The sequence below is a fragment of the Engystomops pustulosus genome, chromosome 4, assembly GCF_040894005.1.
Source record: "Engystomops pustulosus chromosome 4, aEngPut4.maternal, whole genome shotgun sequence".
Classification (NCBI taxonomy): domain Eukaryota; kingdom Metazoa; phylum Chordata; class Amphibia; order Anura; family Leptodactylidae; genus Engystomops; species Engystomops pustulosus.
The window spans coordinates 112,594,812-112,606,783 of NC_092414.1; the positions used below are offsets into that span (position 1 = coordinate 112,594,812).

Genomic DNA, 11,972 nt, shown 5'->3' on the forward strand with positions numbered 1-11,972 from the left:
AATAACAAAGAACACATTCAGTTTTGTATTTGACATCAATATCAGTGAATTTATTTTCAAGATGAGAAATCCAGTCAGTGGTTGTAGAGGCAGAAAAGAAACAGAGGTGTTTTCATCTTGTAGTCCTTCCTAACAAGTAACTGCAGTGTGAGAAGAATCTTGACACGTCTTGCATAAATAAGAGGTGAGGTTGTAATATTAGTTTCATGCTAGCAGGAAATCGGAACTGTACGGAATTTAAGATTTCTGTAATGCATGTTTTCAAGTTGGTCTTCTTATTTTATCTTGAAAAGGACACAAACAGAAGTGAAAATAGGTTTTAGAAAATGGTTTTATTTAAATATTGTTATTTTTATAGTGGAATATGCTACATTTCTAAGCTCTTGGTTTTTTCTACAGTATTTTGACATTTACTGGCATCACATAATTGTGTCTTATCGAGTTATTGAACATAATATGTTTGTTTTTATATATGTCTTTCAAAGGCAGTACACAACATTATAAATTATACTTACCCAATTTTCCCTAGTTATCAAGCTCTACCTGCATCAATCTCAGCCCTTGTTGTGGCGCCTACCTGTACAGGCAGACCAATGGTTGAGTGGTGGTGTGCCAAATATATAGGTCAAGCTGCTTATTGGCTGCAGCTTGCACATGCCGGTTGCATGTGAACAAGTGGACATGTGACACGTGAACATTATGGGAATAGTGTTGTGTGGTAACTTTAGCACTGGATTACCAGAAAACAAGTAAGTACTAGAGATGGGTGAATCGATTTGAACGAAGTGGGATTCGATCCGAATTTCACAGAAAATTTGATTCAGCACGCATCCAAAGTTTATGCTGATTCATGGGAACAAAGTTTTCTTTCTCCTCTTTTTAAGCTAAATGGGCGCGAGCACAACGTGTTACATGGGGCAGAGAACTCTGGGAAGGAGAAAGGAACACCCTCAACGACATCTGCAGACCTGTAAGCCGATCAGTGACAGGCAGGCTTATACACAGCCCTATAAAAACTGTCAGCCATTTGCAACCTCAGCATTTCACACTGCATGTGCTGTCTGTAGCATCTAGCTGCTTTTACTGTACTGTGCTGCAGCGATTTCTGCTCCAATCCCAGGGTGTGCGTTTAGGGGGATCTGTATACCCAAAATAGCAGTTCTTTTTTGTTACTGAAGGGGATTGGAAGAAATCTGTGTCATATCCACACTGCTGCTGTAGTGATTTCTGCTCCTCTCCCAGGGCGTGCGTTTTGGGGCATCTGTATAACTCAAATTACATTATTTTTTTGTTGCTAAAGTTGAGAGCAAGAAATACATGTCAAATCCATGTAGTTTATAGAGTGATTTTCACTCCAATTACAGGGTGTCCAGTGTGAGGTATCTGTATAATGCAAATTTCCATACTTATTTGTTGCTAAAGTTGAAAGCAAGAAATGCGTGTCAAATCCACGTAGTTGATTAACCAGACAGAAAGATGGCAGGTGGAGCAGGCAGAGGTTGCAGCTCAGTAAGGGGACATTTCAGCAGGGGTGACTCTGTGAGGCCAGAACTGCCGTTGTCGTCTTCTAGCAGCAGTGTGTTGATCAACAACCCAAAGAATGTTCATTGGTTGACTTGGTCATCCAATTCCTCAAATATAACATCTGACAACCCAAGCAAAGAGTCCATGGGTTTGTCAAAAATTAGTTGGCATGACCCATGAGCAAGTCAGCGGCCCTCACCGGTCCTCAACCAGACTTTGTCCTGTTCATTTTCCTCAGCCAGAGAGCTAATAGGTGGTCTGGGCTCAGCGCCACTATACAGTGAGGACGAAGTGTTTGAGGAAAGTCAGCAGCTGCTTGGCAGTGAAGAGGTGGGGCAGACATCCACTGCTTCATGCAGTATGCAGGCTGTGCATACTGACACCATTGAGGAGAAGAGCAGTGACAGGGAAAAGCAAATTGACACTTGGGAGCTGGATATTGCAAGGGATTCATCACCAACGGGCGACGGGAGTGTCAGCTTGCGCTTCAGGCAGTGGAGCAGGCAGCAAGTTGCTACTGTGGCCATGAGTCAGCAGGGTGGCAGCAGTGCAAAGATGGGAGCCAAACGGCTGCGGGGTACAAATTCCGATTCGCAGGTCCAAGTAACCAGTGGCACAGGGGCTCAGCGAGGCAGGGGCGGTAGTAGTCACTCAGTGCAGAGAGTTGGCAGTAAAATCACCATCTCGGTGGTGAGGCAGTATTTTGTTAAGACACCAGAGCATGTGTATATGTCGAATCTGCGTGGGAAGAAAGTGAAGCGTGGCCAAGGAGCTAACTTTGGCACCACGGCCCTACGTCAATACATGCAGTGTCACCATCCAATGGCCTGGGAGAAACAGGTCTCAGATGTGGTCCATCCTGCCGGCGCAGCAACGCATGCCGTTTCAGCCAGTCAAGGCTCCAGCACCTCGGCTGAAGGGAGCTGTTTGTCTTTGTCATCATCTCCAGGTCCAGATGCTCCTGCTCCTCGCTACGCATGGAGCCAGCAGACGTTGAGCGAGGCAAATACAAAGAGACAACTGTATGCGTCTAGCCATCCTAAGGTACTGATGCTGACCGTGCACCTGTCCAAGTTGTTGGTACTGCAATCCCTTCCTTTCCAAGTCGTGTACTCTCCCAATAGAAGGAACATGGTGTCCGTGCTGCACCGAGGAGGGATGGTCCATGCGCCCTGCATGGCGCATGTGTTCAATCTGGTTGTCAACAGGTTCCTGAAGTCTTCCACCCATCTGCAAGACATTCTAAAAATGGCCAGAAAGCTGTGCATGCACTTCAGCCATTCTTACAAAGCCAAGCAAGCACACCCTCCTCGAGTTGCAGCGTCAGAACGGTCTCCCCCAGCGCAGGCTCATGTGCAATGTTTCCACCCGTTAGAATTCCAGCCTCCATATGTCAGACCGTGTGTATGAACAGAGAAAAGCCATTAATAATTTTTTGATGATGCATGTGAACAGGACTAATCCCCAAGAACTGAAATCTTTTTGAAGCCGCTGGCATCTTTGCCGGCGGCGAAAGGACGGGTTGTCACCCACTATCAGTGCTAGCATGGATTGTAGGTTTTACTGGTAAGCCTTTGCTGCAATATGCAGCAAAGACTTACCGGCTATGGAGAGGGCTCAGCCCGTGAGCCCTCTCCATGCACCCCCAGCTGACATGTGATGTAGTACTGCGTCACATGTCAGTAAAGGGTTAAATTGTAGCCAACTATGATTTCCATGCCAATGTGGATTGGATGGGTCATTGTCCACATCTGGTGGGAATTTAATTTAACACCTGTAAATATATGCTTTGAAAATTGGTCACTTATTTCACCCACTGAATTATATATTTTTTAAGGAAAAAATATTATATTTAAGCAAAGAGGCTTCTCAGTACTGATGAGCGGATTAGAATTGCAAAGTTTAGATCCATACTGAATTCGGTGAGTTTAGCACCCATGAACCCAGAGACTATACAAGCTCTGCTGTTTGAGATCTGAGTCTGTGTTTGTGAAAAAGTGCAAAGCTACTTGATTGACTGCTAAAGAAGATAGCAACTGCTTACTAACCAAAGGCAAGTCTTCTGTAGGCAAGTCTGTGATTGGCCAGGCTGGACATGTGACTCTGCAGTAGAAAAGCACGGTCACATGTCTAGACGCCATTACTCATAAAAGATAGAGCTGGGGAGCACTTTCTGCTCCTCATAGGGACAATCAGATAGGAGGGGACTTCTCATAAACCACCAATTGCCCCTGGAAAAAGAGAGGAGGCTGTTGTTATTATGGAGAGGTGAAAATCTGAAATTATTCCTCTTCTTAGGGTACTCTGAAGAACTACATTAGGCTACTCGCCGCCATGCTATAATAGAGGAATATCCTTATTGTTTAAAAGGGATTATATAGCAAAACTTTGAAAGAGCATACAGAAATATTAGCATTTACTGCATAATCCTGGAATACTTTGAAGGTGCTGACTCTGTAGAGTTTTCAGCTCCAGAAAAATCCTAAATTATCATCAATTATACAATCATAACCATCACTCATACATAGATCTTAAAGGTGCTGTTGTCAGTGAATAGTGTGCAGTAATACATAATTATAAAACTGTTTTTACCAGTGAATTGTGCACATTAATACATATAGGTGTAACATAGAATTTCATAACTGGCTTAACCCGTTAACAAGATATAATAAGTCTGTAGTGCTGAAACCAGATATAATGGGGGTCATTTACTAAGGGCCCGATTCGCGTTTTCCCGACGCGTTACCCGAATATTTCCGATTTGAGCCGATTTCCCCTGAATTGTGGCGCATCGGCGCTGGCATGCACGCGACAGAAATCGGGGGCGTGGTCGAATGAAAACCCGTTGGATTCGGAAAAAACGCTGCATTTAAAACAAAAAAAGTGTTGCTGAGCTTGCACTTACCTTCACTAGGAATAGGCCGGTGAACTTGAGCGCGTTCCGCTGCTTTTCAGAGCAGCAGCGCCACCTGGTGGACCTCGGAGGAACTGCCTTAATGAATCCTGGCCGGAACCCGAATCCACCGCAGAGAACGCGCCACTGGATCGCAAATGGACCGGGTAAGTAAATCTGCCCCAATAAGTCTGAAGTGAATAGAGGGAACTGCCCATTTTCTGTCATAACTAAATGAGTTTGCTCACTTTAAGTCATGTAGGCACCAGGGTGTGCAGCATGTGAGGCATTGGTCGTGGTCATAGAAGACAGTGCAACTTCTGTGGAATTATCTACGCCTGTACCCTCCTCTTCACCCCCGCCTTTAAAGTAGCAAAGCCATTTCAGCCACAAGTCATGGAACAGTCAGTTGTGCTATATGATGACTCTCCTAGCTGGGATTCCATGGTCCATCCACCTGTCAAAGTAGCAGAGATAAAGTTCAAAGATGAAAAATGAGGACTGTCAGACGTGACCTATAAAGATGATGAAACATAACTGCCAACTGATGTGGCTTTCTGCAATGTGGTGGCGGGAAAGGAGAGTTCGGTGGTAGAAGAAGTGAGGGGTGATGATAAGGTCCTAGACTAGGCATAGTTGGAAGGCCGTAATATTCTGGATGAAGAGGTGGTGGCTAGGAAGCCATGGGTAGGGTGGATTCCCGGACTAGTGGTGTGCTATTGCACTGTCCATCCAGGGAACAGTTTTGAAGCAGGAGGAAGAATAGGAAGAGTTAGAGTTAGCTCACTGGCATCACTGGAGTATGGCTTGGAAGATGCAGAAAAGAAGGATAGCTCCTCCTTGCCTCTCGGCAGCCAGGCCCACATGAGCTAATATGCCTAATTTTATGTTGACCAGTCGTGAAAAGGGTTAAATGACTATATCACTTAGAAAAATATGTCTGGACACCAACAACATTATGATTTTGCTGGTGGGTAGATTCCCTTTAGGCAATTCAATTTGAAGTAAATTGTGTTCCATTGCATTCTCATTATAAAACGATGGCCTTAATGGTCTATTACTTGTAGTTACGCATTGTGCGTATTGCTAACAATTCATAAACATGTAGTTAATGCCTCACCCTCATATTAATATGGTTGGGGTTCTATTAACTTTTTCTCTTCTTCTAGACTTGAATGAAGCATATTATAGTAGGTACATCAGGTTTGGCAACTACCCCATTCAATGTCCAGCTTATTGCAGTAATATAGTAACAAATAGATTGGATATAGGTATTGCTACAATAAGTATCACCTATATTGCACATGCACGTATTGATATACACTCACCGGCCACTTTATTAGGTACACCTGTCCAACTGCTCATTAACACTTAATTTCTAATCACCCAATCACATGGCAGCAACTCAGTGCATTTAGGCATGTAGACATGGTCAAGACAATCTCCTGCAGTTCAAACCGAGCATCAGTATGGGGAAGAAAGGTGATTTGAGTGCCTTTGAACGTGGCATGGTTGTTGGTGCCAGAAGGGCTGGTCTGAGTATTTCAGAAACTGCTGATCTACTGGGATTTTCACGCACAACCATCTCTAAGGTTTACAGAGAATAGTCCGAAAAAGAAAAAACATCCAGTGAGCGGCAGTTCTGTGGGCGGAAATGTCTTGTTGATGCCAGAGGTCAGAGGAGAATGGGCAGACTGGTTTGAGCTGATAGAAAGGCAACAGTGACTCAAATCGCCACCCGTTACAACCAAGGTAGGCAGAAGAGCATCTCTGAACGCACAGTATGTCGAACTTTGAGGCAGACGGGCTACAGCAGCAGAAGACCACACTGGGTGCCACTCCTTTCAGCTAAGAACAGGAAACTGAGGCTACAATTTGCACAAGCTCATCGAAATTGAACAGTAGAAGATTGGAAAAACGTTGCCTGGTCTGATGAGTCTCGATTTCTGCTGCGACGTTCGGATGGTAGGGTCAGAATTTGGCGTCAACAACATGAAATCATGGATCCATCCTGCCTTGTATCAACGGTACAGGCTGGTGGTGGTGGTGTCATGGTGTGGGGAATATTTTCTTGGCACTCTTTGGGCCCCTTGGTACCAATTGAGCATCGTTGCAACGCCACAGCCTACCTGAGTATTGTTGCTGACCATGTCCATCCCTTTACGACCACAATGTACCCAACATCTGATGGCTACTTTCAGCAGGATAATGCACCATGTCATAAAGTTGGAATCATCTCAGACTGGTTTCTTGAACATGACAATGAGTTCACTGTACTCAAATGGCCTCCACAGTCACCAGATCTCAATCCAATAGAGCATCTTTGGAATGTGGTGGAACGGGAGATTCGCATCATGGATGTGCAGCCGACAAATCTGCGGCAACTGTGTGATGCCATCATGTCAATATGGGCCAAAATCTCTGAGGAATGCTTCCAGCACCTTGTTGAATCTATGCCACGAAGAATTGAGGCAGGTCTGAAGGCAAAAGGGGGTCCAACCCGTTACTAGCATGGTGTACCTAATAAAGTGGCCAGAGTTGGATTAAGAATTTATGAAATACCATTCTTTCCAATTAATACAAAGGATAGTAATTTAACTGAAGTGAAAAAGGAAAAGGATCATCCACAGAAAATTATGAAAACCTAAGGAGAAAGCGTTATTTATATAGTGATCAGAACATAATATACACTTGATAGCACCCACAATAATAGCACTGATGATAGTGACTGTAATATATCCACCTGTCTACCTCCCCAGACAGTCAGATGCTCGCTTTTCCAGCAGTCATGAACTGAGCGGATGAAGGTAACAGAGATGAGCTTTAGAGAAATATTGTTCTCTCTAGAATTCGTCTTGAAAGCACTAGGCATCACACAGAGACTCAAATTGTTCTGAATGACCACTAAGGGAAGAAGATGAAAGACACTGAGTGATTTGTCTAAAAAGACTGTAGCTATAGGCAGGATACTTGTCGGCTGCTACAGTAAGAACTTTTATTTCATTTTATAAAGTAACAACATTTAACCTAATGTCTTAACAGTGGATCAAACTGTGCAGTTGTTTCTTGCTTCCTTCTATGGCTCTTGTATTCACACTTGAAAACACATTTCAAAATGAAATATTTAAGATATGTTGCTTTTTAAAAGGCACTTTTACATTAATTTCCTAATAGAAAAATAGGTAATCTCTTTAACTCTTTAAAAGAATGGGATGAACTGCAGTGCAAGACATGTGCCATTTATAAGTATTCATTTATTTCTGCTTAATTTATTACAGTTAAATATACATTTAAACCTTAGCTAACTGGAGGTCTTACAGACACAGAGTGTTGAGAATGGAAACCTACCAGTGCTCATGGTTGTTTAAAATGACAGCATATCTGGTACAGATGCTCAATCTATCACTAACTTCTTTGTGAAGAAGCTGTCCTAGAAATCCCATGTCTAATTGTATGTCTAAATATTGTTACATACTTTTTTTTACTGGACTTTTTCTCAGAGCACTTATTATGTGTCAGAGCTGATTGACACACACGTCCAGTAGTTCCCCTAAACCAAAAACCTCTTGTATTTAGGCAGCAGAATGACTTCTCCTAATGTGCTGATTGGCTAGATTAGAATTGATTGTTTCCTCTTGGACATTAGGTGTTTCCAAATCAAGTAACAGCAATATCAAGTATTTTTCTTTATCCAATGGAAAACTTGTTATGGTAGGCTTTGGATAATTTAACATAGTGAATGATATATTTAATTGTAACCATTGTCAGAATATATTTTTTGATGTAGCCACACCATAATGGCTGTATGTCTGTGACTGTGGATACAAATGAATGCCCTTATTTTAGAAAAAGCTAGTATTATACTGTACTGTGAAGATACAGATGTAGCAAGCAGCACTATCAAAAAACACAATAAGTAAACAAAATAAAAAGCGGGTGCAGGCTTATGGCAACATGAGGCTTGAGAAAGGCTCACTAAGGTATTTTTCACTACAATCTGGTGTGCTGCCTTTTTCATGTGTCTCTCACTCTCATATATATATATATATATTACATATATATTACTGATTGTTATATGTCACAACATTTTTTTTTTAAATTTTAAGGTCAATCTGTATGACATACCCCACTTATAACTGTGTACTTGCTAAATCAGAAGAATCTTCAAAGTAAGAAGCCTGCACTTAGAAACAAATTGGATGGTAGGGAATAGTATGTTACTGATTATTTCTATGGAACTATGAATATGAGCTAATGACACAACTTAAGCAACCTACCTATTGCGGACGCACGGCAAGATGTAGAATATGTAACATCTATATCTCACATTTTGCATCTAGGTGTTTTTATTATATAAATCTTATAAAACATCTCTTACATTAATGTGAAATGCTTTCATTGTTCATCAGATCTCTCTACATGTCTAATTCTTTGAATAACTGTCTGCATCTAATTTATGTATCTTTATGGATAATTGAAAATACACCCAAAATGACACCATTTTCTTTGGTGAGACATTCATTCAACTTTCAAACGATAAAGCCTATTTATATCAGCCACATGACAGCAATACATTTCTTATGAAAATTAATTAACTGGTTAATTTTACAATTGGGATTTTTTGCTAGATATGTATTAGTGTATTATGTACAATAGTTAACAACATTAAAAGCAAGTCATTAGCTAGAACAAATCTTTTTGTCTGCTGATTAAAACTCACAATTGTTATAGCACAGGATGCTTACTTAGCAGAATGTGTCAGCATCATAATAAGTGATCAGTAATAAGTGTCATTTGAAAAGTAGAAATAATAATAACACATTTTCCAGTTTTAAATAGCTGGCACTGCCATGTTCTAATAGAATAGCTTTTTCTCTTTTATCTTATATAAAATGTAAACCACACAGTTGTAATCATGTGCTAACTGTTTCATTTATAGTTATTTACATTTAATATAATATGATTTTTGTGTTACAAATTTCTTGGAAACACACTGTAGCTTTTTTTTCAATATTTCAATGAATTTTCATATGTGTGAATAATACAGGTTAACTCTCTAAGGCACTGCATCTATAATGTTATTTTTAGCTTCAATGAAGAAATACAAGGTCCCAGTACGGACATCTTCACCCTAATAATTGTCACCCAGACTTATGCAATCAAACTTTACTGCAATTGCTACAAGATAGGTTGGACCCTCAGTAACATTTATAATCTATCTGATGGGTATCACTACAATGGGGTTTTGGGCTTGTAGTTCCTTTTCAATTGCTTAGTCTGACAACAACAGGTACATCGAACATATGTAAGGATACCCCTTTTTAGGGCTTATGCTTTAACACACTCTTATGTAATTTTTTATAGGTGTAATATGTTAATTTTCTAAAGAGGCTACTGGGGCGTGGAGTAGCCATAGGTGAGGCTACATTGCCGGGCTACTCCACGGCCCAGTAGCCTCTTTGATGCACGTGCCCGCATATCTACAGCACACAGCGACTAGTAGCTGCGTGCACTCGTCCACTAAGCCGGTGTTCTGTGTTCTGAGGATTTATTGGTAGGAGGTTTAAAGAGGCTACACCAATAAAAGATTATAAAAAATAGAGCAAGTGTAGTTTGGTTAATAAAATGCTATTGAATAATAAACACTTTAAATTCCATTACTGTACTGTAGGTGTTGAGTAGATGTTATATGATGGTGAGAAACACTTATCACCTATAATAGTCATTCCACAAGATTAACAATTTCTAAATGTTTTTCAGTTTGCTTAGAAACAGATTGCATGAATACCGTAACTAACACTTTTCACCGGAAGTTGAGTTTAACAAGATGTTAGTAATACGCCATATTTTCAGTGTGGATAACCTGATGTTAAGTGTGGTATTTCTTAATAGATGATCCTGACAAAATGTTTGCCAAGATTAAAAACCATCTGGCACTGATACGTATTGAAAAAGGGAAAACAATATTCACCTTCCCTATATGTAATAAAGCACATTTTCCATCCTTAAATGGAAATTTTATATTTACAGTAGATTCACAGCAGACATTGTTAACAAAAAGCCTGCCTTGTTTTCAAGGTGAATACTATTCTTTTGCATTGATTCCAGCTGGCAAAATCTTAAGGTGACCACTAGCTGTTTTTCATGGGACCAGCTGACCAAATATTGTGTTTGATGGCTTCACTGAAAATTGGGAAATATGCCTAATTCTTAGTTGGGCTGTTGCCTAAAAACCTGTAAAGATTTACAGATAAAGTCAGGTTCTAGTTGACATTTAACTAGTTAAATGAATGGTGGACGACATCCTAAACTAGAATTTTTCTTTGAATTTAGTACCTTTTCTTATGTGATTTATGTTGCAATGTTATATCAATGTTAAGATTTGCTATTTCTATATTTACATTTCCCAAAACACATACATGCTTGTACTAACCAAGTGTGAGTGTCTGTGGGGACGCAGCTCAGATTCCTAGACTTTGGCTGATATCTATTGGAAGTGTATCACTGTTTTGTAAGGTACTCTACAACAATATATCTCTACAAGCATGGCTGCGTCAAGTAGGTTTTATTTGGCGTTTAATGACATCCCCACATTAAATAACTATACAAATTATTTGTATTTAAATTTATGCATTTCATTTTGAAAGGGTATACACATCTGTTTTTCTATCTAAATAAAGGTATATTCTCTATAGAAATAGGATATATTATAAATGGAAAGTTCCCCATAGAAACACAATGCACAAACCTGTACAAAGTGTTTCTTGCAGATGGAATTACTAAAACATACAAACCTGTTTTAATTCTTAACAACAATGTTACTCTGTGTCCTATTATCTACTGTACCTGAATGCTGAACACAAACTGTTCATTTTGTAAGATTACAGATGAACGAGACTGTCACCATAGCAACAATCCTAATTGGTACAGTGCATATCTTCTTTTAACCATTGGATGGAGCCAATACCCCTGAATGTGAATCTTATCAGTTAAGTGCACAAATACAGAATTTTATTGTTTACTCGAAAAAAAAAATGTTGTGTAATATTAAGGACATTCTTCAATAGTTGTAATATGGACATGCAGACAGTCTTTACTATGACACTATACCAGAGAAGTAGGTGTTGTGAAAGTCTGCCTGCATTATGTACAGATGTTTCTTCGCTGACCTGCAGCAGAGAACAGTTTGTCACTGAGCACAGCTCCTCACAATGCTATATGGGAAGCTATATAGTACTATAATTGTATGTATAGTAGTTTTTCATCAGTTGCTTTCTGTGACACGACTGATGCAAACTAAAGGCAAATGATCAAAAGACCATTCTCTTATGTTGTTTTTTTCATTGCTGTTTGATGCTTTGGTTGGAAATTCATGCATGACATTATGTAGATATGCCTGCCATCAATGGAAAATGGAAGATACAGGTTAAAAATAGGGTGTCTCTTAGCAATCACTTATTGAAATGGATGGCGGTTTCACAATGTTTCTCTTAAATATAATATATCAGTCTACTCTCTGAATTTCCCAGGAATATTTAAAGAGATACATGGTCTA

The 11,972-nt window shown here is 40.1% G+C and overlaps 1 long non-coding RNA gene across 1 annotated transcript in view; it reads left to right on the forward strand.

Moving 5' to 3' along the window:
* LOC140129073 (uncharacterized) overlaps positions 1-11,465 on the forward strand; it is a 109,733-nt gene extending 98,268 nt beyond the window's left edge. The window contains exon 3 of the long non-coding RNA XR_011855291.1: positions 11,298-11,465. This is a non-coding gene — a long non-coding RNA (uncharacterized lncRNA). The remainder of the gene's footprint in view (positions 1-11,297) is intronic.
* The last annotated feature ends 507 nt before the right edge of the window (positions 11,466-11,972 follow it).